General features: G+C 49.8%; 1 long non-coding RNA gene across 1 annotated transcript in view; it reads left to right on the plus strand.

The window, feature by feature from the left end:
• Window positions 1–2,139: 2,139 nt before the first annotated feature.
• The window catches only part of LOC116368554 (uncharacterized), a 37,252-nt gene continuing 11,525 nt past the window's right edge, over window positions 2,140–27,866 (plus strand). Inside the window, exon 1 of the long non-coding RNA XR_004208550.1 lies at window positions 2,140–2,244. This is a non-coding gene — a long non-coding RNA (uncharacterized LOC116368554). The remainder of the gene's footprint in view (window positions 2,245–27,866) is intronic.

Raw genomic sequence — 27,866 nt, forward strand, 5'->3', positions numbered from 1 at the left:
CAGTGGGCATGGGGCAGTGGGCATGGGGCAGTGGGCAGTGGGCATGTGGCAGTGGGCAGGGGCAGGGGCAGTGGGGCATGGGCGGCAGTGGGCATGGCACAGTGGGCAGGGCATGGGCAATGTGCAGTGGGCATGCAGGCAGTGGGCATGGGCAGTGGGCAGTGGGCATGGGCAGTGGGCAGTGGGCATTGTGGGCAGTGGGCACAGTGGGCATGGGGCAGTGGGCATGGGGCAGTGGGCATGGGGCAGTGGGCATGGCACAGTGGGCAGGGGGCAGTGGGCATGGGGAGTGGGCATGGCACAGTGGGCAGTGGACAGGGGCAGGGGGCAGGGGGCAGTGGGCATGGGACAGTGGGCATGGCACAGTGGGCAGTGGGCATGGGGCATGGCACAGTGGGCAGTGGGCAGTGGGCATGGGGCATGGCACAGGGCAGTGGGCATGGGGCAGTGGGCATGGCACAATGGGCAGTGGCAGGGGCAGTGGGCATGGGGGCAGTGGGCAGTGGGCAGGGGGCAGTGGGCATGGGGCAGTGGGCATGGGCAGGGGCAGGGGGCAGTGTTAACAACATTTTGAATTGGGATCCACGGATGCTGGTCACAGTTTGAATATTGAATATTGTTTTACTAAGTGGATCAAAGCAAATGTCAAATAACCTGAGAGGTCATTCTTAATAAAACCTACATTACATTTATTCTGTCTGCAGTGATGGACATCAGTGATATCATCAAAGGAAAGATAGGGTGATGAGGAGAAGCAGCATTTCATCCCTTTCTTTCCGTAAGTCCTCCCTGCTTCACCCTCTCCTCCCTCCTCTCTCCCTCCTCCCACTATTTTAGTTGTTGTCATGTAGTTTTAAATTGTGTGTATGTGGGGGGGGTGCAGGGTCGTGGCAGAGAATGACTTCTTCACCCCCCTGCTGAACAAGGTGACAGCGTCACGAGGAGACAGGGAGGACAAGGTAGAACATGCACCACACTCATGGAAACACTTGCTATTGTGCCAACAACCACTGCATTTATCAATGCTTGGTCCTCCATCCTCCCCACTACGGGGTGAAGTTTCCCCTTATCCCCTAGGTACAGATCAGCAGCACCTTCCCCTCCCCAATCCTAACCATTGGTGTAGGTAATGCAAAACGACCAAGATCAGTGTACAGAGGCATCTTTTACCTCCTCCGTCCTCCCTCCAGGTCTATGGGTGACGATTGAAGGCCCTGGTGGGTGACATCGTCCAGATCAGTAAGGAGTATCCCACCTGGTGGACCGCAGCACGGTGGTGGCCCGTAACTGGGCTTCCATAGAGAGGATCATCATCGGGGGACATCCGCAACGACATCTTACCTGACGCTGTGGGCGGGGACTTTGACAAGTACAACAAGACCAGCCAGAAGAACATGGAGGTTATCAGATGGTGTGTGACGAGGAGGGCAAGAGGTGTCGGTGAGTTGGGGGGGGGTAATCTGGAGGTGGCGAACAGGGATACTGTTTTTTCAGCGCTGTATTATCCTTTGTATTGGATGTCATATGGTTCTGAGTTGTTGGGTTAGATGTAATCTGTTGTGGTCCGACACGCTAAGAAGATAAGGATCTGTCTTGATACAACCTATGCATGAGATCAGTAGCAGCACTTCCGTTACTTTTTGTCCTGGTTATTTGGACAAATCAATTTTTTTAGCATCTTCGGAACATCTGAAGGGAGGGACATTCGGCCCCGTAACATGTAGAGAGAGATGGTGGAGCTCTTCCTCACAGTTCTTAACACGTATGGACCCAGAACTTCATCGGGGCGGCAGGTTGTAGCCTAGTGGTTCGATGCGTTGGGACTAGTAACCAGAAGTTGCAAGTTCAAACCCGAGCGACAAGGTTACAAATCTGTCGTTCTGCCCCTGAACAGGCAGTTAACCCACTGTTCCTAGGCCGTCATTGAATAAGAATTTGTTTTACTGACTTGCCTGGTTAAATAAAGGTAAAATTAAATAGCATATCTGACCATTACGCAAGACTTTAGTCTGGGTTAACCAAGATTAGTGGATGTACAGTACTAGGTTGATGTGGGTTAGTGAATTGATTTTTCTCGTCTCTCTCTCTCTAATATCTCTCTTTCTCTTTCTGTCGTTCTCTCTCTCTTTTGTTGTGTCCTGTAGAACCTCTATATGTCTGGGAGCGGGGGATCGACCGCTCAACGACTACAGATCTGTCATCTACTACCAGGTCAAACAACCACGCTGGATGGAGACGTTCAAGGTCAGCGAGTGTGTGTGTTGTGTGTGTGTGTTTGAATGATAAGTTGTGTCTTATGGTGTGTATTCTTGTGCACGTTGATCAGCTGTTTCCCTCTGTATACAACACGTAACACTACACGCTCTGTTAGTGTGTAACACAATGTTGGTCATGTGACAGAAACATTTGATCCCGTGTTTTAAACCTTCTCCCAGAAATTACACTAAAAATGAAAGCAGGATATAAAACAAAAGGGACAGTTGATGAAAGCTTTAAGAAAAGGTTCAAATCCAGGCATGTCACGTGTTGGCACAGGGCCCTAACAGTAGAGATGTAATGTTGTCCTCTGTCCTATAGCACAGGGCCCTAACAGTAGATGTAATGTTGTCCTCTGTCCTATAGCACAGGGCCCTAACAGTAGATGTAATGTTGTCCTCTGTCCTATAGCACAGGGCCCTAACAGTAGATGTAATGTTGTCCTCCGTCCTATAGCACAGGGCCCTAACAGTAGATGTAATGTTGTCCTCCGTCCTATAGCACAGGGCCCTAACAGTAGATGTAATGTTGTACTCTGTCCTATAGCACAGGGCCCTAACAGTAGATGTAATGTTGTCCTCCGTCCTATAGCACAGGGCCCTAACAGTAGATGTAATGTTGTCCTCCGTCCTATAGCACAGGGCCCTAACAGTAGATGTAATGTTGTCCTCCGTCCTATAGCACAGGGCCCTAACAGTAGATGTAATGTTGTACTCTGTCCTATAGCACAGGGCCCTAACAGGAGATGTAATGTTGTCCTCCGTCCTATAGCACAGGGCCCTAACAGTAGATGTAATGTTGTCCTCCGTCCTATAGCACAGGGCCCTAACAGGAGATGTAATGTTGTCCTCTGTCCTATAGCACAGGGCCCTAACAGTAGATGTAATGTTGTCCTCCGTCCTATAGCACAGGGCCCTAACAGTAGATGTAATGTTGTCCTCTGTCCTATAGCACAGGGCCCTAACAGGAGATGTAATGTTGTCCTCCGTCCTATAGCACAGGGCCCTAACAGGAGATGTAATGTTGTCCTCCGTCCTATAGCACAGGGCCCTAACAGGAGATGTAATGTTGTCCTCCGTCCTATAGCACAGGGCCCTAACAGGAGATGTAATGTTGTCCTCCGTCCTATAGCACAGGGCCCTAACAGGAGATGTAATGTTGTCCTCCGTCCTATAGCACAGGGCCCTAACAGTAGATGTAATGTTGTCCTCTGTCCTATAGCACAGGGCCCTAACAGTAGATGTAATGTTGTCCTCTGTCCTATAGCACAGGGCCCTAACAGTAGATGTAATGTTGTCCTCTGTCCTATAGCACAGGGCCCTAACAGTAGATGTAATGTTGTCCTCTGTCCTATAGCACAGGGCCCTAACAGTAGATGTAATGTTGTCCTCCGTCCTATAGCACAGGGCCCTAACAGGAGATGTAATGTTGTCCTCCGTCCTATAGCACAGGGCCCTAACAGGAGATGTAATGTTGTCCTCCGTCCTATAGCACAGGGCCCTAACAGGAGATGTAATGTTGTCCTCCGTCCTATAGCACAGGGCCCTAACAGTAGATGTAATGTTGTCCTCTGTCCTATAGCACAGGGCCCTAACAGGAGATGTAATGTTGTCCTCCGTCCTATAGCACAGGGCCCTAACAGGAGATGTAATGTTGTCCTCCGTCCTATAGCACAGGGCCCTAACAGGAGATGTAATGTTGTCCTCCGTCCTATAGCACAGGGCCCTAACAGGAGATGTAATGTTGTCCTCCGTCCTATAGCACAGGGCCCTAACAGTAGATGTAATGTTGTCCTCTGTCCTATAGCACAGGGCCCTAACAGGAGATGTAATGTTGTCCTCCGTCCTATAGCACAGGGCCCTAACAGGAGATGTAATGTTGTCCTCCGTCCTATAGCACAGGGCCCTAACAGGAGATGTAATGTTGTCCTCCGTCCTATAGCACAGGGCCCTAACAGTAGATGTAATGTTGTACTCTGTCCTATAGCACAGGGCCCTAACAGTAGATGTAATGTTGTCCTCCGTCCTATAGCACAGGGCCCTAACAGTAGATGTAATGTTGTCCTCCGTCCTATAGCACAGGGCCCTAACAGTAGATGTAATGTTGTCCTCCGTCCTATAGCACAGGGCCCTAACAGTAGATGTAATGTTGTCCTCCGTCCTATAGCACAGGGCCCTAACAGTAGATGTAATGTTGTCCTCTGTCCTATAGCACAGGGCCCTAACAGGAGATGTAATGTTGTCCTCCGTCCTATAGCACAGGGCCCTAACAGGAGATGTAATGTTGTCCTCCGTCCTATAGCACAGGGCCCTAACAGGAGATGTAATGTTGTCCTCCGTCCTATAGCACAGGGCCCTAACAGGAGATGTAATGTTGTCCTCCGTCCTATAGCACAGGGCCCTAACAGGAGATGTAATGTTGTCCTCCGTCCTATAGCACAGGGCCCTAACAGTAGATGTAATGTTGTCCTCCGTCCTATAGCACAGGGCCCTAACAGTAGATGTAATGTTGTCCTCCGTCCTATAGCACAGGGCCCTAACAGTAGATGTAATGTTGTCCTCCGTCCTATAGCACAGGGCCCTAACAGTAGATGTAATGTTGTCCTCCGTCCTATAGCACAGGGCCCTAACAGTAGATGTAATGTTGTCCTCCGTCCTATAGCACAGGGCCCTAACAGGAGATGTAATGTTGTCCTCCGTCCTATAGCACAGGGCCCTAACAGGAGATGTAATGTTGTCCTCCGTCCTATAGCACAGGGCCCTAACAGGAGATGTAATGTTGTCCTCCGTCCTATAGCACAGGGCCCTAACAGTAGATGTAATGTTGTCCTCTGTCCTATAGCACAGGGCCCTAACAGGAGATGTAATGTTGTCCTCCGTCCTATAGCACAGGGCCCTAACAGGAGATGTAATGTTGTCCTCCGTCCTATAGCACAGGGCCCTAACAGGAGATGTAATGTTGTCCTCCGTCCTATAGCACAGGGCCCTAACAGGAGATGTAATGTTGTCCTCTGTCCTATAGCACAGGGCCCTAACAGGAGATGTAATGTTGTCCTCCGTCCTATAGCACAGGGCCCTAACAGGAGATGTAATGTTGTCCTCCGTCCTATAGCACAGGGCCCTAACAGGAGATGTAATGTTGTCCTCCGTCCTATAGCACAGGGCCCTAACAGGAGATGTAATGTTGTCCTCCGTCCTATAGCACAGGGCCCTAACAGGAGATGTAATGTTGTCCTCCGTCCTATAGCACAGGGCCCTAACAGTAGATGTAATGTTGTCCTCCGTCCTATAGCACAGGGCCCTAACAGGAGATGTAATGTTGTCCTCCGTCCTATAGCACAGGGCCCTAACAGGAGATGTAATGTTGTCCTCCGTCCTATAGCACAGGGCCCTAACAGTAGATGTAATGTTGTCCTCCGTCCTATAGCACAGGGCCCTAACAGTAGATGTAATGTTGTCCTCCGTCCTATAGCACAGGGCCCTAACAGTAGATGTAATGTTGTCCTCTGTCCTATAGCACAGGGCCCTAACAGTAGATGTAATGTTGTCCTCCGTCCTATAGCACAGGGCCCTAACAGTAGATGTAATGTTGTCCTCTGTCCTATAGCACAGGGCCCTAACAGGAGATGTAATGTTGTCCTCCGTCCTATAGCACAGGGCCCTAACAGGAGATGTAATGTTGTCCTCCGTCCTATAGCACAGGGCCCTAACAGGAGATGTAATGTTGTCCTCCGTCCTATAGCACAGGGCCCTAACAGTAGATGTAATGTTGTCCTCCGTCCTATAGCACAGGGCCCTAACAGGAGATGTAATGTTGTCCTCCGTCCTATAGCACAGGGCCCTAACAGTAGATGTAATGTTGTCCTCCGTCCTATAGCACAGGGCCCTAACAGTAGATGTAATGTTGTCCTCCGTCCTATAGCACAGGGCCCTAACAGTAGATGTAATGTTGTCCTCTGTCCTATAGCACAGGGCCCTAACAGGAGATGTAATGTTGTCCTCCGTCCTATAGCACAGGGCCCTAACAGGAGATGTAATGTTGTCCTCCGTCCTATAGCACAGGGCCCTAACAGGAGATGTAATGTTGTCCTCCGTCCTATAGCACAGGGCCCTAACAGTAGATGTAATGTTGTCCTCTGTCCTATAGCACAGGGCCCTAACAGGAGATGTAATGTTGTCCTCCGTCCTATAGCACAGGGCCCTAACAGTAGATGTAATGTTGTCCTCCGTCCTATAGCACAGGGCCCTAACAGTAGATGTAATGTTGTCCTCCGTCCTATAGCACAGGGCCCTAACAGGAGATGTAATGTTGTCCTCCGTCCTATAGCACAGGGCCCTAACAGTAGATGTAATGTTGTCCTCCGTCCTATAGCACAGGGCCCTAACAGGAGATGTAATGTTGTCCTCCGTCCTATAGCACAGGGCCCTAACAGGAGATGTAATGTTGTCCTCTGTCCTATAGCACAGGGCCCTAACAGTAGATGTAATGTTGTCCTCCGTCCTATAGCACAGGGCCCTAACAGTAGATGTAATGTTGTCCTCCGTCCTATAGCACAGGGCCCTAACAGTAGATGTAATGTTGTCCTCCGTCCTATAGCACAGGGCCCTAACAGGAGATGTAATGTTGTCCTCCGTCCTATAGCACAGGGCCCTAACAGTAGATGTAATGTTGTCCTCCGTCCTATAGCACAGGGCCCTAACAGGAGATGTAATGTTGTCCTCCGTCCTATAGCACAGGGCCCTAACAGGAGATGTAATGTTGTCCTCCGTCCTATAGCACAGGGCCCTAACAGGAGATGTAATGTTGTCCTCCGTCCTATAGCACAGGGCCCTAACAGTAGATGTAATGTTGTCCTCCGTCCTATAGCACAGGGCCCTAACAGGAGATGTAATGTTGTCCTCCGTCCTATAGCACAGGGCCCTAACAGTAGATGTAATGTTGTCCTCCGTCCTATAGCACAGGGCCCTAACAGGAGATGTAATGTTGTCCTCCGTCCTATAGCACAGGGCCCTAACAGTAGATGTAATGTTGTCCTCTGTCCTATAGCACAGGGCCCTAACAGGAGATGTAATGTTGTCCTCCGTCCTATAGCACAGGGCCCTAACAGTAGATGTAATGTTGTCCTCCGTCCTATAGCACAGGGCCCTAACAGGAGATGTAATGTTGTCCTCCGTCCTATAGCACAGGGCCCTAACAGTAGATGTAATGTTGTCCTCCGTCCTATAGCACAGGGCCCTAACAGTAGATGTAATGTTGTCCTCCGTCCTATAGCACAGGGCCCTAACAGTAGATGTAATGTTGTCCTCCGTCCTATAGCACAGGGCCCTAACAGGAGATGTAATGTTGTCCTCCGTCCTATAGCACAGGGCCCTAACAGTAGATGTAATGTTGTCCTCCGTCCTATAGCACAGGGCCCTAACAGTAGATGTAATGTTGTCCTCTGTCCTATAGCACAGGGCCCTAACAGGAGATGTAATGTTGTCCTCCGTCCTATAGCACAGGGCCCTAACAGTAGATGTAATGTTGTCCTCTGTCCTATAGCACAGGGCCCTAACAGGAGATGTAATGTTGTCCTCCGTCCTATAGCACAGGGCCCTAACAGTAGATGTAATGTTGTCCTCTGTCCTATAGCACAGGGCCCTAACAGTAGATGTAATGTTGTCCTCTGTCCTATAGCACAGGGCCCTAACAGTAGATGTAATGTTGTCCTCCGTCCTATAGCACAGGGCCCTAACAGTAGATGTAATGTTGTCCTCCGTCCTATAGCACAGGGCCCTAACAGTAGATGTAATGTTGTCCTCCGTCCTATAGCACAGGGCCCTAACAGTAGATGTAATGTTGTCCTCCGTCCTATAGCACAGGGCCCTAACAGTAGATGTAATGTTGTCCTCCGTCCTATAGCACAGGGCCCTAACAGGAGATGTAATGTTGTCCTCCGTCCTATAGCACAGGGCCCTAACAGGAGATGTAATGTTGTCCTCCGTCCTATAGCACAGGGCCCTAACAGTAGATGTAATGTTGTCCTCCGTCCTATAGCACAGGGCCCTAACAGGAGATGTAATGTTGTCCTCCGTCCTATAGCACAGGGCCCTAACAGTAGATGTAATGTTGTCCTCTGTCCTATAGCACAGGGCCCTAACAGGAGATGTAATGTTGTCCTCCGTCCTATAGCACAGGGCCCTAACAGTAGATGTAATGTTGTCCTCTGTCCTATAGCACAGGGCCCTAACAGGAGATGTAATGTTGTCCTCTGTCCTATAGCACAGGGCCCTAACAGTAGATGTAATGTTGTCCTCCGTCCTATAGCACAGGGCCCTAACAGTAGATGTAATGTTGTCCTCCGTCCTATAGCACAGGGCCCTAACAGTAGATGTAATGTTGTCCTCCGTCCTATAGCACAGGGCCCTAACAGGAGATGTAATGTTGTCCTCCGTCCTATAGCACAGGGCCCTAACAGTAGATGTAATGTTGTCCTCCGTCCTATAGCACAGGGCCCTAACAGGAGATGTAATGTTGTCCTCCGTCCTATAGCACAGGGCCCTAACAGTAGATGTAATGTTGTCCTGTCCTATAGCACAGGGCCCTAACAGTAGATGTAATGTTGTCCTCTGTCCTATAGCACAGGGCCCTAACAGGAGATGTAATGTTGTCCTCCGTCCTATAGCACAGGGCCCTAACAGTAGATGTAATGTTGTCCTCCGTCCTATAGCACAGGGCCCTAACAGGAGATGTAATGTTGTCCTCCGTCCTATAGCACAGGGCCCTAACAGTAGATGTAATGTTGTACTCTGTCCTATAGCACAGGGCCCTAACAGGAGATGTAATGTTGTCCTCCGTCCTATAGCACAGGGCCCTAACAGTAGATGTAATGTTGTCCTCTGTCCTATAGCACAGGGCCCTAACAGGAGATGTAATGTTGTCCTCCGTCCTATAGCACAGGGCCCTAACAGTAGATGTAATGTTGTCCTCTGTCCTATAGCACAGGGCCCTAACAGGAGATGTAATGTTGTCCTCCGTCCTATAGCACAGGGCCCTAACAGTAGATGTAATGTTGTCCTCCGTCCTATAGCACAGGGCCCTAACAGTAGATGTAATGTTGTCCTCCGTCCTATAGCACAGGGCCCTAACAGTAGATGTAATGTTGTCCTGTCCTATAGCACAGGGCCCTAACAGGAGATGTAATGTTGTCCTCCGTCCTATAGCACAGGGCCCTAACAGTAGATGTAATGTTGTCCTCCGTCCTATAGCACAGGGCCCTAACAGTAGATGTAATGTTGTCCTCCGTCCTATAGCACAGGGCCCTAACAGTAGATGTAATGTTGTCCTCCGTCCTATAGCACAGGGCCCTAACAGTAGATGTAATGTTGTCCTCCGTCCTATAGCACAGGGCCCTAACAGTAGATGTAATGTTGTCCTCCGTCCTATAGCACAGGGCCCTAACAGGAGATGTAATGTTGTCCTCCGTCCTATAGCACAGGGCCCTAACAGTAGATGTAATGTTGTCCTCCGTCCTATAGCACAGGGCCCTAACAGTAGATGTAATGTTGTCCTCCGTCCTATAGCACAGGGCCCTAACAGTAGATGTAATGTTGTCCTCCGTCCTATAGCACAGGGCCCTAACAGTAGATGTAATGTTGTCCTCCGTCCTATAGCACAGGGCCCTAACAGTAGATGTAATGTTGTCCTCCGTCCTATAGCACAGGGCCCTAACAGTAGATGTAATGTTGTCCTCTGTCCTATAGCACAGGGCCCTAACAGGAGATGTAATGTTGTCCTCCGTCCTATAGCACAGGGCCCTAACAGTAGATGTAATGTTGTCCTCCGTCCTATAGCACAGGGCCCTAACAGGAGATGTAATGTTGTCCTCTGTCCTATAGCACAGGGCCCTAACAGTAGATGTAATGTTGTCCTCCGTCCTATAGCACAGGGCCCTAACAGTAGATGTAATGTTGTCCTCCGTCCTATAGCACAGGGCCCTAACAGGAGATGTAATGTTGTCCTCCGTCCTATAGCACAGGGCCCTAACAGTAGATGTAATGTTGTCCTCCGTCCTATAGCACAGGGCCCTAACAGGAGATGTAATGTTGTCCTCCGTCCTATAGCACAGGGCCCTAACAGTAGATGTAATGTTGTCCTCCGTCCTATAGCACAGGGCCCTAACAGGAGATGTAATGTTGTCCTCCGTCCTATAGCACAGGGCCCTAACAGTAGATGTAATGTTGTCCTCCGTCCTATAGCACAGGGCCCTAACAGTAGATGTAATGTTGTCCTCCGTCCTATAGCACAGGGCCCTAACAGGAGATGTAATGTTGTCCTCCGTCCTATAGCACAGGGCCCTAACAGTAGATGTAATGTTGTCCTCCTGTCCTATAGCACAGGGCCCTAACAGGAGATGTAATGTTGTCCTCCGTCCTATAGCACAGGGCCCTAACAGTAGATGTAATGTTGTCCTCTGTCCTATAGCACAGGGCCCTAACAGGAGATGTAATGTTGTCCTCCGTCCTATAGCACAGGGCCCTAACAGTAGATGTAATGTTGTCCTCCGTCCTATAGCACAGGGCCCTAACAGTAGATGTAATGTTGTCCTCCGTCCTATAGCACAGGGCCCTAACAGTAGATGTAATGTTGTCCTCTGTCCTATAGCACAGGGCCCTAACAGGAGATGTAATGTTGTCCTCCGTCCTATAGCACAGGGCCCTAACAGTAGATGTAATGTTGTCCTCCGTCCTATAGCACAGGGCCCTAACAGTAGATGTAATGTTGTCCTCCGTCCTATAGCACAGGGCCCTAACAGTAGATGTAATGTTGTCCTCCGTCCTATAGCACAGGGCCCTAACAGTAGATGTAATGTTGTCCTCCGTCCTATAGCACAGGGCCCTAACAGTAGATGTAATGTTGTCCTCCGTCCTATAGCACAGGGCCCTAACAGTAGATGTAATGTTGTCCTCCGTCCTATAGCACAGGGCCCTAACAGTAGATGTAATGTTGTCCTCCGTCCTATAGCACAGGGCCCTAACAGTAGATGTAATGTTGTCCTCCGTCCTATAGCACAGGGCCCTAACAGTAGATGTAATGTTGTCCTCCGTCCTATAGCACAGGGCCCTAACAGGAGATGTAATGTTGTCCTCCGTCCTATAGCACAGGGCCCTAACAGTAGATGTAATGTTGTCCTCTGTCCTATAGCACAGGGCCCTAACAGTAGATGTAATGTTGTCCTCCGTCCTATAGCACAGGGCCCTAACAGTAGATGTAATGTTGTCCTCCGTCCTATAGCACAGGGCCCTAACAGTAGATGTAATGTTGTCCTCCGTCCTATAGCACAGGGCCCTAACAGGATGTAATGTTGTCCTCCGTCCTATAGCACAGGGCCCTAACAGGAGATGTAATGTTGTCCTCCGTCCTATAGCACAGGGCCCTAACAGGAGATGTAATGTTGTCCTCCGTCCTATAGCACAGGGCCCTAACAGTAGATGTAATGTTGTCCTCCGTCCTATAGCACAGGGCCCTAACAGTAGATGTAATGTTGTCCTCTGTCCTATAGCACAGGGCCCTAACAGGAGATGTAATGTTGTCCTCCGTCCTATAGCACAGGGCCCTAACAGTAGATGTAATGTTGTCCTCCGTCCTATAGCACAGGGCCCTAACAGTAGATGTAATGTTGTCCTCCGTCCTATAGCACAGGGCCCTAACAGGAGATGTAATGTTGTCCTCCGTCCTATAGCACAGGGCCCTAACAGTAGATGTAATGTTGTCCTCTGTCCTATAGCACAGGGCCCTAACAGGAGATGTAATGTTGTCCTCCGTCCTATAGCACAGGGCCCTAACAGTAGATGTAATGTTGTCCTCTGTCCTATAGCACAGGGCCCTAACAGTAGATGTAATGTTGTCCTCCGTCCTATAGCACAGGGCCCTAACAGTAGATGTAATGTTGTCCTCCGTCCTATAGCACAGGGCCCTAACAGTAGATGTAATGTTGTCCTCCGTCCTATAGCACAGGGCCCTAACAGTAGATGTAATGTTGTCCTCCGTCCTATAGCACAGGGCCCTAACAGTAGATGTAATGTTGTCCTCCGTCCTATAGCACAGGGCCCTAACAGTAGATGTAATGTTGTCCTCTGTCCTATAGCACAGGGCCCTAACAGGAGATGTAATGTTGTCCTCCGTCCTATAGCACAGGGCCCTAACAGTAGATGTAATGTTGTCCTCCGTCCTATAGCACAGGGCCCTAACAGTAGATGTAATGTTGTCCTCTGTCCTATAGCACAGGGCCCTAACAGGAGATGTAATGTTGTCCTCCGTCCTATAGCACAGGGCCCTAACAGTAGATGTAATGTTGTCCTCTGTCCTATAGCACAGGGCCCTAACAGGAGATGTAATGTTGTCCTCCGTCCTATAGCACAGGGCCCTAACAGTAGATGTAATGTTGTACTCTGTCCTATAGCACAGGGCCCTAACAGTAGATGTAATGTTGTCCTCCGTCCTATAGCACAGGGCCCTAACAGTAGATGTAATGTTGTCCTCCGTCCTATAGCACAGGGCCCTAACAGTAGATGTAATGTTGTCCTCCGTCCTATAGCACAGGGCCCTAACAGTAGATGTAATGTTGTCCTCCGTCCTATAGCACAGGGCCCTAACAGGAGATGTAATGTTGTCCTCCGTCCTATAGCACAGGGCCCTAACAGTAGATGTAATGTTGTCCTCCGTCCTATAGCACAGGGCCCTAACAGGAGATGTAATGTTGTCCTCCGTCCTATAGCACAGGGCCCTAACAGTAGATGTAATGTTGTCCTCCGTCCTATAGCACAGGGCCCTAACAGTAGATGTAATGTTGTCCTCCGTCCTATAGCACAGGGCCCTAACAGGAGATGTAATGTTGTCCTCCGTCCTATAGCACAGGGCCCTAACAGTAGATGTAATGTTGTCCTCCGTCCTATAGCACAGGGCCCTAACAGGAGATGTAATGTTGTCCTCCGTCCTATAGCACAGGGCCCTAACAGTAGATGTAATGTTGTCCTCTGTCCTATAGCACAGGGCCCTAACAGGAGATGTAATGTTGTCCTCCGTCCTATAGCACAGGGCCCTAACAGTAGATGTAATGTTGTCCTCTGTCCTATAGCACAGGGCCCTAACAGGAGATGTAATGTTGTCCTCCGTCCTATAGCACAGGGCCCTAACAGTAGATGTAATGTTGTCCTCCGTCCTATAGCACAGGGCCCTAACAGGAGATGTAATGTTGTCCTCCGTCCTATAGCACAGGGCCCTAACAGGAGATGTAATGTTGTCCTCCGTCCTATAGCACAGGGCCCTAACAGGAGATGTAATGTTGTCCTCCGTCCTATAGCACAGGGCCCTAACAGTAGATGTAATGTTGTCCTCTGTCCTATAGCACAGGGCCCTAACAGGAGATGTAATGTTGTCCTCCGTCCTATAGCACAGGGCCCTAACAGTAGATGTAATGTTGTCCTCCGTCCTATAGCACAGGGCCCTAACAGTAGATGTAATGTTGTCCTCTGTCCTATAGCACAGGGCCCTAACAGTAGATGTAATGTTGTCCTCCGTCCTATAGCACAGGGCCCTAACAGTAGATGTAATGTTGTCCTCCGTCCTATAGCACAGGGCCCTAACAGTAGATGTAATGTTGTCCTCCGTCCTATAGCACAGGGCCCTAACAGTAGATGTAATGTTGTCCTCCGTCCTATAGCACAGGGCCCTAACAGTAGATGTAATGTTGTCCTCCGTCCTATAGCACAGGGCCCTAACAGTAGATGTAATGTTGTCCTCCGTCCTATAGCACAGGGCCCTAACAGTAGATGTAATGTTGTCCTCCGTCCTATAGCACAGGGCCCTAACAGTAGATGTAATGTTGTCCTCCGTCCTATAGCACAGGGCCCTAACAGTAGATGTAATGTTGTCCTCCGTCCTATAGCACAGGGCCCTAACAGTAGATGTAATGTTGTCCTCTGTCCTATAGCACAGGGCCCTAACAGGAGATGTAATGTTGTCCTCCGTCCTATAGCACAGGGCCCTAACAGTAGATGTAATGTTGTCCTCCGTCCTATAGCACAGGGCCCTAACAGGAGATGTAATGTTGTCCTCCGTCCTATAGCACAGGGCCCTAACAGTAGATGTAATGTTGTCCTCCGTCCTATAGCACAGGGCCCTAACAGGAGATGTAATGTTGTCCTCCGTCCTATAGCACAGGGCCCTAACAGGAGATGTAATGTTGTCCTCCGTCCTATAGCACAGGGCCCTAACAGTAGATGTAATGTTGTCCTCCGTCCTATAGCACAGGGCCCTAACAGGAGATGTAATGTTGTCCTCCGTCCTATAGCACAGGGCCCTAACAGTAGATGTAATGTTGTCCTCTGTCCTATAGCACAGGGCCCTAACAGGAGATGTAATGTTGTCCTCCGTCCTATAGCACAGGGCCCTAACAGTAGATGTAATGTTGTCCTCCGTCCTATAGCACAGGGCCCTAACAGTAGATGTAATGTTGTCCTCCGTCCTATAGCACAGGGCCCTAACAGGAGATGTAATGTTGTCCTCCGTCCTATAGCACAGGGCCCTAACAGTAGATGTAATGTTGTCCTCTGTCCTATAGCACAGGGCCCTAACAGGAGATGTAATGTTGTCCTCCGTCCTATAGCACAGGGCCCTAACAGTAGATGTAATGTTGTCCTCTGTCCTATAGCACAGGGCCCTAACAGGAGATGTAATGTTGTCCTCCGTCCTATAGCACAGGGCCCTAACAGTAGATGTAATGTTGTCCTCCGTCCTATAGCACAGGGCCCTAACAGGAGATGTAATGTTGTCCTCCGTCCTATAGCACAGGGCCCTAACAGTAGATGTAATGTTGTCCTCTGTCCTATAGCACAGGGCCCTAACAGGAGATGTAATGTTGTCCTCCGTCCTATAGCACAGGGCCCTAACAGTAGATGTAATGTTGTCCTCCGTCCTATAGCACAGGGCCCTAACAGGAGATGTAATGTTGTCCTCTGTCCTATAGCACAGGGCCCTAACAGTAGATGTAATGTTGTCCTCCGTCCTATAGCACAGGGCCCTAACAGTAGATGTAATGTTGTCCTCCGTCCTATAGCACAGGGCCCTAACAGTAGATGTAATGTTGTCCTCCGTCCTATAGCACAGGGCCCTAACAGTAGATGTAATGTTGTCCTCCGTCCTATAGCACAGGGCCCTAACAGTAGATGTAATGTTGTCCTCCGTCCTATAGCACAGGGCCCTAACAGTAGATGTAATGTTGTCCTCCGTCCTATAGCACAGGGCCCTAACAGTAGATGTAATGTTGTCCTCCGTCCTATAGCACAGGGCCCTAACAGGAGATGTAATGTTGTCCTCCGTCCTATAGCACAGGGCCCTAACAGTAGATGTAATGTTGTCCTCCGTCCTATAGCACAGGGCCCTAACAGTAGATGTAATGTTGTCCTCTGTCCTATAGCACAGGGCCCTAACAGGAGATGTAATGTTGTCCTCCGTCCTATAGCACAGGGCCCTAACAGTAGATGTAATGTTGTCCTCCGTCCTATAGCACAGGGCCCTAACAGGAGATGTAATGTTGTCCTCCGTCCTATAGCACAGGGCCCTAACAGTAGATGTAATGTTGTCCTCTGTCCTATAGCACAGGGCCCTAACAGTAGATGTAATGTTGTCCTCCGTCCTATAGCACAGGGCCCTAACAGTAGATGTAATGTTGTCCTCCGTCCTATAGCACAGGGCCCTAACAGTAGATGTAATGTTGTCCTCCGTCCTATAGCACAGGGCCCTAACAGGAGATGTAATGTTGTCCTCCGTCCTATAGCACAGGGCCCTAACAGTAGATGTAATGTTGTCCTCCGTCCTATAGCACAGGGCCCTAACAGGAGATGTAATGTTGTCCTCCGTCCTATAGCACAGGGCCCTAACAGTAGATGTAATGTTGTCCTCCGTCCTATAGCACAGGGCCCTAACAGGAGATGTAATGTTGTCCTCCGTCCTATAGCACAGGGCCCTAACAGGAGATGTAATGTTGTCCTCCGTCCTATAGCACAGGGCCCTAACAGTAGATGTAATGTTGTCCTCCGTCCTATAGCACAGGGCCCTAACAGTAGATGTAATGTTGTCCTCCGTCCTATAGCACAGGGCCCTAACAGTAGATGTAATGTTGTCCTCCGTCCTATAGCACAGGGCCCTAACAGGAGATGTAATGTTGTCCTCCGTCCTATAGCACAGGGCCCTAACAGGAGATGTAATGTTGTCCTCCGTCCTATAGCACAGGGCCCTAACAGGAGATGTAATGTTGTCCTCCGTCCTATAGCACAGGGCCCTAACAGGAGATGTAATGTTGTCCTCCGTCCTATAGCACAGGGCCCTAACAGTAGATGTAATGTTGTCCTCCGTCCTATAGCACAGGGCCCTAACAGTAGATGTAATGTTGTCCTCCGTCCTATAGCACAGGGCCCTAACAGTAGATGTAATGTTGTCCTCCGTCCTATAGCACAGGGCCCTAACAGTAGATGTAATGTTGTCCTCCGTCCTATAGCACAGGGCCCTAACAGTAGATGTAATGTTGTCCTCCGTCCTATAGCACAGGGCCCTAACAGTAGATGTAATGTTGTCCTCCGTCCTATAGCACAGGGCCCTAACAGGAGATGTAATGTTGTCCTCCGTCCTATAGCACAGGGCCCTAACAGGAGATGTAATGTTGTCCTCCGTCCTATAGCACAGGGCCCTAACAGGAGATGTAATGTTGTCCTCCGTCCTATAGCACAGGGCCCTAACAGTAGATGTAATGTTGTCCTCCGTCCTATAGCACAGGGCCCTAACAGGAGATGTAATGTTGTCCTCCGTCCTATAGCACAGGGCCCTAACAGTAGATGTAATGTTGTCCTCCGTCCTATAGCACAGGGCCCTAACAGTAGATGTAATGTTGTCCTCCGTCCTATAGCACAGGGCCCTAACAGGAGATGTAATGTTGTCCTCCGTCCTATAGCACAGGGCCCTAACAGTAGATGTAATGTTGTCCTCTGTCCTATAGCACAGGGCCCTAACAGGAGATGTAATGTTGTCCTCCGTCCTATAGCACAGGGCCCTAACAGGAGATGTAATGTTGTCCTCTGTCCTATAGCACAGGGCCCTAACAGGAGATGTAATGTTGTCCTCCGTCCTATAGCACAGGGCCCTAACAGGAGATGTAATGTTGTCCTCTGTCCTATAGCACAGGGCCCTAACAGGAGATGTAATGTTGTCCTCCGTCCTATAGCACAGGGCCCTAACAGGAGATGTAATGTTGTCCTCTGTCCTATAGCACAGGGCCCTAACAGGAGATGTAATGTTGTCCTCCGTCCTATAGCACAGGGCCCTAACAGGAGATGTAATGTTGTCCTCCGTCCTATAGCACAGGGCCCTAACAGGAGATGTAATGTTGTCCTCCGTCCTATAGCACAGGGCCCTAACAGGAGATGTAATGTTGTCCTCCGTCCTATAGCACAGGGCCCTAACAGGAGATGTAATGTTGTCCTCCGTCCTATAGCACAGGGCCCTAACAGGAGATGTAATGTCTGTCTCTTATACACATCTAGATGTGTATAAGAGACAGGTCCTATAGCACAGGGCCCTAACAGGAGATGTAATGTTGTCCTCCGTCCTATAGCACAGGGCCCTAACAGTAGATGTAATGTTGTCCTCTGTCCTATAGCACAGGGCCCTAACAGGAGATGTAATGTTGTCCTCCGTCCTATAGCACAGGGCCCTAACAGGAGATGTAATGTTGTCCTCTGTCCTATAGCACAGGGCCCTAACAGGAGATGTAATGTTGTCCTCCGTCCTATAGCACAGGGCCCTAACAGGAGATGTAATGTTGTCCTCTGTCCTATAGCACAGGGCCCTAACAGGAGATGTAATGTTGTCCTCCGTCCTATAGCACAGGGCCCTAACAGGAGATGTAATGTTGTCCTCTGTCCTATAGCACAGGGCCCTAACAGGAGATGTAATGTTGTCCTCCGTCCTATAGCACAGGGCCCTAACAGGAGATGTAATGTTGTCCTCTGTCCTATAGCACAGGGCCCTAACAGGAGATGTAATGTTGTCCTCCGTCCTATAGCACAGGGCCCTAACAGGAGATGTAATGTTGTCCTCTGTCCTATAGCACAGGGCCCTAACAGGAGATGTAATGTTGTCCTCCGTCCTATAGCACAGGGCCCTAACAGGAGATGTAATGTTGTCCTCTGTCCTATAGCACAGGGCCCTAACAGGAGATGTAATGTTGTCCTCCGTCCTATAGCACAGGGCCCTAACAGGAGATGTAATGTTGTCCTCTGTCCTATAGCACAGGGCCCTAACAGGAGATGTAATGTTGTCCTCCGTCCTATAGCACAGGGCCCTAACAGGAGATGTAATGTTGTCCTCCGTCCTATAGCACAGGGCCCTAACAGGAGATGTAATGTTGTCCTCCGTCCTATAGCACAGGGCCCTAACAGTAGATGTAATGTTGTCCTGTCCTATAGCACAGGGCCCTAACAGTAGATGTAATGTTGTCCTCCGTCCTATAGCACAGGGCCCTAACAGGAGATGTAATGTTGTCCTCCGTCCTATAGCACAGGGCCCTAACAGGAGATGTAATGTTGTCCTCTGTCCTATAGCACAGGGCCCTAACAGGAGATGTAATGTTGTCCTCCGTCCTATAGCACAGGGCCCTAACAGGAGATGTAATGTTGTCCTCTGTCCTATAGCACAGGGCCCTAACAGGAGATGTAATGTTGTCCTCCGTCCTATAGCACAGGGCCCTAACAGGAGATGTAATGTTGTCCTCTGTCCTATAGCACAGGGCCCTAACAGGAGATGTAATGTTGTCCTCCGTCCTATAGCACAGGGCCCTAACAGGAGATGTAATGTTGTCCTCTGTCCTATAGCACAGGGCCCTAACAGGAGATGTAATGTTGTCCTCCGTCCTATAGCACAGGGCCCTAACAGGAGATGTAATGTTGTCCTCTGTCCTATAGCACAGGGCCCTAACAGGAGATGTAATGTTGTCCTCCGTCCTATAGCACAGGGCCCTAACAGGAGATGTAATGTTGTCCTCTGTCCTATAGCACAGGGCCCTAACAGGAGATGTAATGTTGTCCTCCGTCCTATAGCACAGGGCCCTAACAGGAGATGTAATGTTGTCCTCCGTCCTATAGCACAGGGCCCTAACAGGAGATGTAATGTTGTCCTCCGTCCTATAGCACAGGGCCCTAACAGTAGATGTAATGTTGTCCTGTCCTATAGCACAGGGCCCTAACAGTAGATGTAATGTTGTCCTCCGTCCTATAGCACAGGGCCCTAACAGGAGATGTAATGTTGTCCTCTGTCCTATAGCACAGGGCCCTAACAGGAGATGTAATGTTGTCCTCCGTCCTATAGCACAGGGCCCTAACAGTAGATGTAATGTTGTCCTCCGTCCTATAGCACAGGGCCCTAACAGGAGATGTAATGTTGTCCTCCGTCCTATAGCACAGGGCCCTAACAGTAGATGTAATGTTGTCCTCCGTCCTATAGCACAGGGCCCTAACAGTAGATGTAATGTTGTCCTCCGTCCTATAGCACAGGGCCCTAACAGTAGATGTAATGTTGTCCTCCGTCCTATAGCACAGGGCCCTAACAGGAGATGTAATGTTGTCCTCTGTCCTATAGCACAGGGCCCTAACAGGAGATGTAATGTTGTCCTCCGTCCTATAGCACAGGGCCCTAACAGTAGATGTAATGTTGTCCTCCGTCCTATAGCACAGGGCCCTAACAGGAGATGTAATGTTGTCCTCCGTCCTATAGCACAGGGCCCTAACAGGAGATGTAATGTTGTCCTCCGTCCTATAGCACAGGGCCCTAACAGGAGATGTAATGTTGTCCTCCGTCCTATAGCACAGGGCCCTAACAGTAGATGTAATGTTGTCCTCCGTCCTATAGCACAGGGCCCTAACAGGAGATGTAATGTTGTCCTCCGTCCTATAGCACAGGGCCCTAACAGGAGATGTAATGTTGTCCTCCGTCCTATAGCACAGGGCCCTAACAGTAGATGTAATGTTGTCCTCCGTCCTATAGCACAGGGCCCTAACAGGAGATGTAATGTTGTCCTCCGTCCTATAGCACAGGGCCCTAACAGTAGATGTAATGTTGTCCTCCGTCCTATAGCACAGGGCCCTAACAGGAGATGTAATGTTGTCCTCTGTCCTATAGCACAGGGCCCTAACAGGAGATGTAATGTTGTCCTCCGTCCTATAGCACAGGGCCCTAACAGGAGATGTAATGTTGTCCTCCGTCCTATAGCACAGGGCCCTAACAGGAGATGTAATGTTGTCCTCCGTCCTATAGCACAGGGCCCTAACAGGAGATGTAATGTTGTACTCTGTCCTATAGCACAGGGCCCTAACAGGAGATGTAATGTTGTCCTCCGTCCTATAGCACAGGGCCCTAACAGGAGATGTAATGTTGTCCTCTGTCCTATAGCACAGGGCCCTAACAGGAGATGTAATGTTGTCCTCCGTCCTATAGCACAGGGCCCTAACAGGAGATGTAATGTTGTCCTCCGTCCTATAGCACAGGGCCCTAACAGGAGATGTAATGTTGTCCTCCGTCCTATAGCACAGGGCCCTAACAGGAGATGTAATGTTGTCCTCCGTCCTATAGCACAGGGCCCTAACAGGAGATGTAATGTTGTCCTCCGTCCTATAGCACAGGGCCCTAACAGGAGATGTAATGTTGTCCTCCGTCCTATAGCACAGGGCCCTAACAGGAGATGTAATGTTGTCCTCTGTCCTATAGCACAGGGCCCTAACAGGAGATGTAATGTTGTCCTCCGTCCTATAGCACAGGGCCCTAACAGGAGATGTAATGTTGTCCTCCGTCCTATAGCACAGGGCCCTAACAGGAGATGTAATGTTGTCCTCCGTCCTATAGCACAGGGCCCTAACAGTAGATGTAATGTTGTCCTCCGTCCTATAGCACAGGGCCCTAACAGTAGATGTAATGTTGTCCTCCGTCCTATAGCACAGGGCCCTAACAGTAGATGTAATGTTGTCCTCCGTCCTATAGCACAGGGCCCTAACAGTAGATGTAATGTTGTCCTCCGTCCTATAGCACAGGGCCCTAACAGGAGATGTAATGTTGTCCTCCGTCCTATAGCACAGGGCCCTAACAGGAGATGTAATGTTGTCCTCCGTCCTATAGCACAGGGCCCTAACAGGAGATGTAATGTTGTCCTCCGTCCTATAGCACAGGGCCCTAACAGGAGATGTAATGTTGTCCTCCGTCCTATAGCACAGGGCCCTAACAGGAGATGTAATGTTGTCCTCCGTCCTATAGCACAGGGCCCTAACAGGAGATGTAATGTTGTCCTCCGTCCTATAGCACAGGGCCCTAACAGTAGATGTAATGTTGTCCTCCGTCCTATAGCACAGGGCCCTAACAGTAGATGTAATGTTGTCCTCCGTCCTATAGCACAGGGCCCTAACAGGAGATGTAATGTTGTCCTCCGTCCTATAGCACAGGGCCCTAACAGGAGATGTAATGTTGTCCTCCGTCCTATAGCACAGGGCCCTAACAGGAGATGTAATGTTGTCCTCCGTCCTATAGCACAGGGCCCTAACAGGAGATGTAATGTTGTCCTCCGTCCTATAGCACAGGGCCCTAACAGGAGATGTAATGTTGTCCTCCGTCCTATAGCACAGGGCCCTAACAGTAGATGTAATGTTGTCCTCCGTCCTATAGCACAGGGCCCTAACAGGAGATGTAATGTTGTCCTCCGTCCTATAGCACAGGGCCCTAACAGTAGATGTAATGTTGTCCTCCGTCCTATAGCACAGGGCCCTAACAGTAGATGTAATGTTGTCCTCCGTCCTATAGCACAGGGCCCTAACAGGAGATGTAATGTTGTCCTCCGTCCTATAGCACAGGGCCCTAACAGGAGATGTAATGTTGTCCTCCGTCCTATAGCACAGGGCCCTAACAGGAGATGTAATGTTGTCCTCCGTCCTATAGCACAGGGCCCTAACAGTAGATGTAATGTTGTACTCTGTCCTATAGCACAGGGCCCTAACAGGAGATGTAATGTTGTCCTCCGTCCTATAGCACAGGGCCCTAACAGTAGATGTAATGTTGTCCTCTGTCCTATAGCACAGGGCCCTAACAGGAGATGTAATGTTGTCCTCCGTCCTATAGCACAGGGCCCTAACAGGAGATGTAATGTTGTCCTCCGTCCTATAGCACAGGGCCCTAACAGGAGATGTAATGTTGTCCTCCGTCCTATAGCACAGGGCCCTAACAGTAGATGTAATGTTGTCCTCCGTCCTATAGCACAGGGCCCTAACAGGAGATGTAATGTTGTCCTCCGTCCTATAGCACAGGGCCCTAACAGGAGATGTAATGTTGTCCTCCGTCCTATAGCACAGGGCCCTAACAGTAGATGTAATGTTGTCCTCCGTCCTATAGCACAGGGCCCTAACAGTAGATGTAATGTTGTCCTCCGTCCTATAGCACAGGGCCCTAACAGTAGATGTAATGTTGTCCTCCGTCCTATAGCACAGGGCCCTAACAGTAGATGTAATGTTGTCCTCTGTCCTATAGCACAGGGCCCTAACAGTAGATGTAATGTTGTCCTCCGTCCTATAGCACAGGGCCCTAACAGTAGATGTAATGTTGTCCTCTGTCCTATAGCACAGGGCCCTAACAGGAGATGTAATGTTGTCCTCCGTCCTATAGCACAGGGCCCTAACAGGAGATGTAATGTTGTCCTCCGTCCTATAGCACAGGGCCCTAACAGGAGATGTAATGTTGTCCTCCGTCCTATAGCACAGGGCCCTAACAGTAGATGTAATGTTGTCCTCCGTCCTATAGCACAGGGCCCTAACAGGAGATGTAATGTTGTCCTCCGTCCTATAGCACAGGGCCCTAACAGGAGATGTAATGTTGTCCTCCGTCCTATAGCACAGGGCCCTAACAGTAGATGTAATGTTGTCCTCCGTCCTATAGCACAGGGCCCTAACAGGAGATGTAATGTTGTCCTCCGTCCTATAGCACAGGGCCCTAACAGTAGATGTAATGTTGTCCTCTGTCCTATAGCACAGGGCCCTAACAGGAGATGTAATGTTGTCCTCCGTCCTATAGCACAGGGCCCTAACAGGAGATGTAATGTTGTCCTCCGTCCTATAGCACAGGGCCCTAACAGGAGATGTAATGTTGTCCTCCGTCCTATAGCACAGGGCCCTAACAGGAGATGTAATGTTGTCCTCCGTCCTATAGCACAGGGCCCTAACAGGAGATGTAATGTTGTCCTCCGTCCTATAGCACAGGGCCCTAACAGGAGATGTAATGTTGTCCTCCGTCCTATAGCACAGGGCCCTAACAGGAGATGTAATGTTGTCCTCCGTCCTATAGCACAGGGCCCTAACAGGAGATGTAATGTTGTCCTCCGTCCTATAGCACAGGGCCCTAACAGGAGATGTAATGTTGTCCTCCGTCCTATAGCACAGGGCCCTAACAGGAGATGTAATGTTGTCCTCCGTCCTATAGCACAGGGCCCTAACAGGAGATGTAATGTTGTCCTCCGTCCTATAGCACAGGGCCCTAACAGGAGATGTAATGTTGTCCTCCGTCCTATAGCACAGGGCCCTAACAGGAGATGTAATGTTGTCCTCCGTCCTATAGCACAGGGCCCTAACAGGAGATGTAATGTTGTCCTCCGTCCTATAGCACAGGGCCCTAACAGGAGATGTAATGTTGTCCTCCGTCCTATAGCACAGGGCCCTAACAGGAGATGTAATGTTGTCCTCCGTCCTATAGCACAGGGCCCTAACAGGAGATGTAATGTTGTCCTCCGTCCTATAGCACAGGGCCCTAACAGTAGATGTAATGTTGTCCTCCGTCCTATAGCACAGGGCCCTAACAGGAGATGTAATGTTGTCCTCCGTCCTATAGCACAGGGCCCTAACAGGAGATGTAATGTTGTCCTCCGTCCTATAGCACAGGGCCCTAACAGGAGATGTAATGTTGTCCTCCGTCCTATAGCACAGGGCCCTAACAGGAGATGTAATGTTGTCCTCCGTCCTATAGCACAGGGCCCTAACAGGAGATGTAATGTTGTCCTCCGTCCTATAGCACAGGGCCCTAACAGTAGATGTAATGTTGTCCTCCGTCCTATAGCACAGGGCCCTAACAGGAGATGTAATGTTGTCCTCCGTCCTATAGCACAGGGCCCTAACAGGAGATGTAATGTTGTCCTCCGTCCTATAGCACAGGGCCCTAACAGGAGATGTAATGTTGTCCTCCGTCCTATAGCACAGGGCCCTAACAGTAGATGTAATGTTGTCCTCCGTCCTATAGCACAGGGCCCTAACAGGAGATGTAATGTTGTCCTCCGTCCTATAGCACAGGGCCCTAACAGGAGATGTAATGTTGTCCTCCGTCCTATAGCACAGGGCCCTAACAGGAGATGTAATGTTGTCCTCCGTCCTATAGCACAGGGCCCTAACAGGAGATGTAATGTTGTCCTCCGTCCTATAGCACAGGGCCCTAACAGGAGATGTAATGTTGTCCTCCGTCCTATAGCACAGGGCCCTAACAGGAGATGTAATGTTGTCCTCCGTCCTATAGCACAGGGCCCTAACAGGAGATGTAATGTTGTCCTCCGTCCTATAGCACAGGGCCCTAACAGGAGATGTAATGTTGTCCTCCGTCCTATAGCACAGGGCCCTAACAGTAGATGTAATGTTGTCCTCCGTCCTATAGCACAGGGCCCTAACAGGAGATGTAATGTTGTCCTCCGTCCTATAGCACAGGGCCCTAACAGTAGATGTAATGTTGTCCTCCGTCCTATAGCACAGGGCCCTAACAGGAGATGTAATGTTGTCCTCCGTCCTATAGCACAGGGCCCTAACAGGAGATGTAATGTTGTCCTCCGTCCTATAGCACAGGGCCCTAACAGGAGATGTAATGTTGTCCTCCGTCCTATAGCACAGGGCCCTAACAGTAGATGTAATGTTGTCCTCCGTCCTATAGCACAGGGCCCTAACAGTAGATGTAATGTTGTCCTCCGTCCTATAGCACAGGGCCCTAACAGTAGATGTAATGTTGTCCTCCGTCCTATAGCACAGGGCCCTAACAGGAGATGTAATGTTGTCCTCCGTCCTATAGCACAGGGCCCTAACAGTAGATGTAATGTTGTCCTCCGTCCTATAGCACAGGGCCCTAACAGGAGATGTAATGTTGTCCTCCGTCCTATAGCACAGGGCCCTAACAGGAGATGTAATGTTGTCCTCCGTCCTATAGCACAGGGCCCTAACAGGAGATGTAATGTTGTCCTCCGTCCTATAGCACAGGGCCCTAACAGTAGATGTAATGTTGTCCTCCGTCCTATAGCACAGGGCCCTAACAGGATGTAATGTTGTCCTCCGTCCTATAGCACAGGGCCCTAACAGTAGATGTAATGTTGTCCTCCGTCCTATAGCACAGGGCCCTAACAGTAGATGTAATGTTGTCCTCCGTCCTATAGCACAGGGCCCTAACAGGAGATGTAATGTTGTCCTCCGTCCTATAGCACAGGGCCCTAACAGTAGATGTAATGTTGTCCTCTGTCCTATAGCACAGGGCCCTAACAGGAGATGTAATGTTGTCCTCCGTCCTATAGCACAGGGCCCTAACAGGAGATGTAATGTTGTCCTCCGTCCTATAGCACAGGGCCCTAACAGGAGATGTAATGTTGTCCTCCGTCCTATAGCACAGGGCCCTAACAGGAGATGTAATGTTGTCCTCTGTCCTATAGCACAGGGCCCTAACAGGAGATGTAATGTTGTCCTCCGTCCTATAGCACAGGGCCCTAACAGGAGATGTAATGTTGTCCTCCGTCCTATAGCACAGGGCCCTAACAGGAGATGTAATGTTGTCCTCCGTCCTATAGCACAGGGCCCTAACAGGAGATGTAATGTTGTCCTCCGTCCTATAGCACAGGGCCCTAACAGGAGATGTAATGTTGTCCTCCGTCCTATAGCACAGGGCCCTAACAGGAGATGTAATGTTGTACTCTGTCCTATAGCACAGGGCCCTAACAGGAGATGTAATGTTGTCCTCCGTCCTATAGCACAGGGCCCTAACAGGAGATGTAATGTTGTCCTCTGTCCTATAGCACAGGGCCCTAACAGGAGATGTAATGTTGTCCTCCGTCCTATAGCACAGGGCCCTAACAGGAGATGTAATGTTGTACTCTGTCCTATAGCACAGGGCCCTAACAGGAGATGTAATGTTGTCCTCCGTCCTATAGCACAGGGCCCTAACAGGAGATGTAATGTTGTACTCTGTCCTATAGCACAGGGCCCTAACAGGAGATGTAATGTTGTCCTCCGTCCTATAGCACAGGGCCCTAACAGGAGATGTAATGTTGTCCTCTGTCCTATAGCACAGGGCCCTAACAGGAGATGTAATGTTGTCCTCCGTCCTATAGCACAGGGCCCTAACAGGAGATGTAATGTTGTCCTCCGTCCTATAGCACAGGGCCCTAACAGGAGATGTAATGTTGTCCTCTGTCCTATAGCACAGGGCCCTAACAGGAGATGTAATGTTGTCCTCCGTCCTATAGCACAGGGCCCTAACAGGAGATGTAATGTTGTCCTCCGTCCTATAGCACAGGGCCCTAACAGGAGATGTAATGTTGTCCTCCGTCCTATAGCACAGGGCCCTAACAGGAGATGTAATGTTGTCCTCCGTCCTATAGCACAGGGCCCTAACAGGATGTAATGTTGTCCTCCGTCCTATAGCACAGGGCCCTAACAGTAGATGTAATGTTGTCCTCCGTCCTATAGCACAGGGCCCTAACAGTAGATGTAATGTTGTCCTCCGTCCTATAGCACAGGGCCCTAACAGGAGATGTAATGTTGTCCTCCGTCCTATAGCACAGGGCCCTAACAGTAGATGTAATGTTGTCCTCCGTCCTATAGCACAGGGCCCTAACAGGAGATGTAATGTTGTCCTCCGTCCTATAGCACAGGGCCCTAACAGGAGATGTAATGTTGTCCTCCGTCCTATAGCACAGGGCCCTAACAGGAGATGTAATGTTGTCCTCCGTCCTATAGCACAGGGCCCTAACAGGAGATGTAATGTTGTCCTCCGTCCTATAGCACAGGGCCCTAACAGTAGATGTAATGTTGTCCTCCGTCCTATAGCACAGGGCCCTAACAGTAGATGTAATGTTGTCCTCCGTCCTATAGCACAGGGCCCTAACAGTAGATGTAATGTTGTCCTCCGTCCTATAGCACAGGGCCCTAACAGGAGATGTAATGTTGTCCTCCGTCCTATAGCACAGGGCCCTAACAGTAGATGTAATGTTGTCCTCCGTCCTATAGCACAGGGCCCTAACAGGAGATGTAATGTTGTCCTCCGTCCTATAGCACAGGGCCCTAACAGGAGATGTAATGTTGTCCTCTGTCCTATAGCACAGGGCCCTAACAGGAGATGTAATGTTGTCCTCCGTCCTATAGCACAGGGCCCTAACAGGAGATGTAATGTTGTCCTCTGTCCTATAGCACAGGGCCCTAACAGGAGATGTAATGTTGTCCTCCGTCCTATAGCACAGGGCCCTAACAGGAGATGTAATG

The sequence above is a fragment of the Oncorhynchus kisutch genome, unplaced genomic scaffold (genome assembly GCF_002021735.2).
Source record: "Oncorhynchus kisutch isolate 150728-3 unplaced genomic scaffold, Okis_V2 scaffold1952, whole genome shotgun sequence".
In the NCBI taxonomy this organism is placed as follows: Eukaryota; Metazoa; Chordata; class Actinopteri; order Salmoniformes; family Salmonidae; genus Oncorhynchus; species Oncorhynchus kisutch.